This window comes from Urtica dioica, chromosome 8, assembly GCF_054948205.1.
Source record: "Urtica dioica subsp. dioica isolate 48M chromosome 8, U.dioica_male_clone48M_v1_H2, whole genome shotgun sequence".
Taxonomy (NCBI): domain Eukaryota; kingdom Viridiplantae; phylum Streptophyta; class Magnoliopsida; order Rosales; family Urticaceae; genus Urtica; species Urtica dioica.
Genome location: NC_142763.1, coordinates 4,726,532 through 4,731,708, shown reverse-complemented (window position 1 = coordinate 4,731,708; position 5,177 = coordinate 4,726,532). Strand labels below are relative to the sequence as shown.

Genomic DNA, 5,177 nt, shown 5'->3' with positions numbered 1-5,177 from the left:
GAAAGTTTGGAAGAGTTATTGATAAAGGACGAAGGAGAACACAATGAAAGAGAGATTATGAATTCTATGTTATTTTGAGCTCAGATTGAATAAGTTGGGAGTTTTTAAACTACGTAATTCGAAACTCTACCGAAATTTCGGCAGAGTTTCCCCTATTATACTGACAAACCAAAAACCTGCAAAATTATTTAAAAACATACATAAACCATCCAGAACTATCCTATAAATTAGCTCAGCCCTAAACCGAACCTCCGTGGTTCGATCACAACATTTATAAATGAAAAATCGAAATAAACAAAATATCACAAACTAGCAAAACATGTCACAAACTATTTTTCTTATTTAAACTTACAATTTCATTTCATGTTAAACAAACTAAAACTAATCAAAAATTCATTAACTTAATTTTAACCTAAACTTCATTTTATATTAAACATGTCACAAAACATCAAAACATGTCACAAAACATTGTAATTAATTACAATTTCTTTACAATTACAATTAACATACTAATCAAAATTAAATTAAAGAACCTAAACATATTACTAACTATGTAATTAAAATTTAAAATGATTAACTACAATTATATTAACTAACATTTACATTTACATACTAACACTTAACATTCTAAATAATTACTTACTAACATATCAATTTAATTAACTAACATTTACATACTAATTTCTTATTTAAACTTACAATTTCATTTCATGTTAAATAAACTAAAACTAATCACAAATTCATTAACTTAATTTTAACCTAAACTTCATTTTATATTAAACATGTCACAAAACATCAAAACATGTCACAAAACATTGTAATTAATTACAATTTCTTTACAATTACAATTAACATACTAATCAAAATTAAATTAAAGAACCTAAACATATTACTAACTATGTAATTAAAATTTACAATGATTAACTACACATTTACATACTAACACTTAACATTCTAAATAATTACTTACTAACATATCTATTTAATTAACTAACATTTACATACTAATTAACTAACTAACTAACATTTTATATCAACTAACCTAATTAACTAAACTAACTAAACTAACAACGCAAACAATTTTTTTTTAAAAAAAGGCTAGACTTACTTGGACAGCTCGGGACAACAGGGGACGGCTCGGTGAAACGGCGGAGGAAGGATCGAGGCAGCGACGGTTCGGTGCAGCGGGGAGAGAGACTCGTCGAGGACAGGGACTCGTCGAAACAGCAGGGACGCGCGAGGCAGCTCGGGACAGCAGCTTGACGAGGCTGAGCACGGGACAACGCATCAGTTCAGTCAAAGGGAAAATAAGATAGAGAGAGAGAGAGAGAGAGAGAGAGAGAGAGAGAGAGAGAGAGAGGCAGTGAGAGATAGCTTACCGGGATTGCAGTGACACCGAGGCTGAGCACGCGTCGAGGCAGCGGGGCTGTCGGGGCAGAGACGCCGAGGCTGTCGAGGTCGGAGAGAGTGAGCCGGAGAGTGACAGGTGAGGCAGAGAGAGAGCCGGGGAGTGAGAGGTCGGAGAGAGCGAGACTGAGGCAGAGAGAGAGAGAGCCGGAGAGAGTGAGGCAGAGAAAGAGCCGGAGAGAGAGTGAGGCAGAGAGAGAGCCGGAGAGTGGGAGCCGGAGAGAGTGAGGCAGAGAGAGAGAGCCGGAGAGAGTGAGGCAGAGAGAGAGCCGGAGAGTGGTGGCGCGCGCGGCTTGGCGGAGGAGCTGCTGGCCGCCGATCGAAGCTCGGCTTGACGGAGGAGCTGCTGCCGGTGGAGCGTGGCTGGTGTCACAGATGAGGCAGAGAGAGAGAGACGCGGCGGAGGTGGTGGAAAGGGCGGAGCGCGGCGGAGGTCAGAGAGAGAGAGATGGTTTTTTTTTAAGTGCAGGGCTTTTTTTTTGAAGTTCAGAGAGTTTGAGCGGCTGGAGAAGAAGGACCGCGACCTGGGTTTTTAAACAAAACCCTAATAATCAGGTGCGACAGAATCGCACCTGATTATCATAATCAGGTGCGACTAGTCGCACCTGATGAGTTATCAGGTGCGACTAGTCGCACCTGATTATAATAATAATAAAAAAAAATTTCATTCGCCACGTCAGATTAATGAAATAAAAGAGGGAGAGATGAGGCCCGCTTAAAAATTTCAAACTATCTGATGCGACATAGTCGCACCTGAAAGTTTCAACAAACTTTCAGATGCGACTAGTCGCATCGGATTGTCAAAATCAAAAGACAATTTGAGCGAATTTTTTCGGTTTCTGCTTGACTATCAGATGCGACTAGTCGCACCTGGAAGTTATTTAGATGCGACTTTTAGATGCGACTAGTCGCATCTGATAGTCTTGCGCATCAGAAAATCAATTTTGTAGTAGTGGTTACATAATCAAATTACAAAAAAAGTATTAGATATTAAATAGTAACATATATATATATATATATATATATATATTTATGCATAATACGACATACCTTTTCCAAATAGATAATAACTTATACTAATATTGATTAAAATAATATATGTTATTCTAATATATACCATAGTAAAATATATTTTATAGTAATAATTGTTATTTTTTTTATCGTGTACATATACGTGATATAGTAATATAAATATCAATAGTAATTATTATTATGATATATACATAGTAATAATAATAATAAGGTATACTAATGTTGATTGACATAATATATGTTAGTATGTGATTCCAGTAAATATTTTATAGTAATCGATTCATGTCAGGAAAGAGACCCGAGTACTATAATACATACATATATATATATATATATATATATATATATACTAGATAGTAACACGTGCGTAGCAAGTGGTTATTATAGTTTTATTTGAAAAGGAAGAACTTAAAATTAATCAGTTTTTCTAAACTAACATACATTAAAGACATAATAAGAATTATAAAGCAAGTATCGTATTCACAAACAAATAAATAAAACTAATATTTCCCATAGTTTTTCAATCAACACACGCAATCCTAAAACGCAAAGATGTGGAAGAAAAAAAAAGAAAAGTAATGAAAATGCATGATGTTCTTTTAAAATAAAATAAAAAATAGTTCAATCAAATTCTAGGTTTTTTGTTAGAGCTAGAAGTTCCGGGGGAGAGATCATCATCTTTGTTCTCCAGTTCTTGGTCGATACAATTAAGCTCGGAGAGCTTGTAAACTTGGCTAACGGTGAGTTGGTGTTGCATTCCTCTTGAATTTTCAATCTCGTGTCTTTAACATAGAACGCTTTAGTGATAGCATCTTTGGCCTTGAATATTGGTTTCAAAGAATCTTTTTTCGTACCCTGTTTTAGCAAATGTGATTTAGTTTTGTAAATTATTCAAAAAAATTTAGATAAGCAATATACATACCCATTTATTGATTAACCTGCTCCAAAATTTTGGATATTTGTGAAGCCTTGCATGAAAAGATATTTTCAGCAGTGTAACCAAAGCACGTAGCTTCAAATTTCTCTGAGCCATCCGTCAAAATGAACTGAATACGTAACCTACAAAGTACTTACACGCATGTGAGAGAAATTGTTTCATTTTTTGAGTTCAACGATTAAAAAATTCTATGCGTAGCACATACCATGGCACGACTTTGCTTTTTTTTTTTTTTTCAGTTTTACAATTCTGGCATGTGAAACGTTTATTGATCGGGAAGTTGGTTCCTTTCTTGCAATTCGAACATGAATTGTAGTAGAAACGCTGTTCATAATTTACGACCGACGCCGTCGCTTTGACCCAATAATTTCCAGATTTATTCTCCTACTCAAGTTTGAACTTTTAGACAATGAAAATTTTAATTTAAGAAATAGAACGTAATAGTTTTCTTTCATACCTTCATCTTGGTATTTATGAATTCAGCAAGCAGCAGTAAATCTTGTTCTTTGGGTGGTGGTATAGGTTGCGTCGTTGGGTTCTTCTTTTGTTCTTTTGCCAACTTTTTTAGAGTTGATGCATTTTCCATATTCCTAGATTTAGGGAAAAAAAAGGTTAGTGTTAGCAAAAAAATTAAAGATTCACAATTTGAAGTCACATGAAACAACATGCATGTATATACCACAGAGAAAGAGATTTGGCAATGGAGAATTTAGGGTCGATATAAATTGTGCTCGATCCTTTTGTCGACAATACGATGCCACCTAGGAAAAAAAATATATTGAGCGATAATTCGTCATATGATATTAGAAATAGTTCCAAACAATTATTGAGTAACCATTATTAACAATCTTCAACAAATAGTATAGATTTCTAGAAATTCAACCTAATCGTAATTATTACTTGTGTAAAATGTGTGTATACATACATATAGATCAGTTTTGTGTGGAAATAGCAATTAGCACTAAGAAGTATTTTTAGTAGCTAGCATATTTTTATTATTATTATTTTTTATAATTATAGCTGTTGAAACTTGTTTTGAATCTTTTTCATGCCTTAATCCAATCTGTTGTGGCACATATTCAACAATTATTTGTATTTCGTAAATCACTAATCTACGTAAGGTATATTATAATATTTTTATGTAATACACATATGGATCTGCGTGCTATTCAAAATAGAAGTAATGGAATTAATTTAAATTTTTTAAAACTAAGAAGTTATAATGGAGTAAAGTTTATCTTTCCAGTCAAAATAGATACTACGGATTACAGCTTTGTGTACCATATACAAGTGCCTATTTTATGTGGCTATATATATATATATATATATATATATTATTATATATATATATATATATATTTATATGTATCATAAATTATATATCTTAAATAAAATAATTAATTATGAACATTTTTATCCAACAGTATAGTTAAAATAAAATTAAAAAGGGCCTGGTTATACTACTGAAAAGCAAGCTGGAGAAATATTATCTATCAAAATCCAGAATCTCGAGGTTAAGGGAAAATTACAAGATGGGTGTATACTTATATAGACAAAAAAAAAAAAAAAAAACACTCACTTTTCCACTGATATATTGCTAAAATGACGTTCCCAAAAACAAAACATAAGGTTACCAAAAACGCAGGAAAAAAGCTAGTTTTCAAAACATAAATTTAGTTGTAAATCTACATATTTTTACGTACAAAACATAAGGTTACCAAATTCTATGTGTGTTGTTGGTGAAAATCTACATATTTTTTCGTACAACAAGGAAAGCCTGCGAAATTTAGTCTCATTATTC

The 5,177-nt window shown here is 33.0% G+C and overlaps 1 long non-coding RNA gene across 1 annotated transcript; it reads right to left on the bottom strand.

The window, feature by feature from the left end:
• Nucleotides 1–3,627: 3,627 nt before the first annotated feature.
• On the bottom strand, nucleotides 3,628–4,147 carry LOC149387462 (uncharacterized). The gene is made up of 3 exons (XR_016300566.1): nucleotides 4,056–4,147; nucleotides 3,834–3,966; nucleotides 3,628–3,760 (listed from the first exon to the last, which is right to left on the bottom strand). It is a non-coding gene; the product is annotated as an uncharacterized LOC149387462 (long non-coding RNA).
• Nucleotides 4,148–5,177: the final 1,030 nt, after the last annotated feature.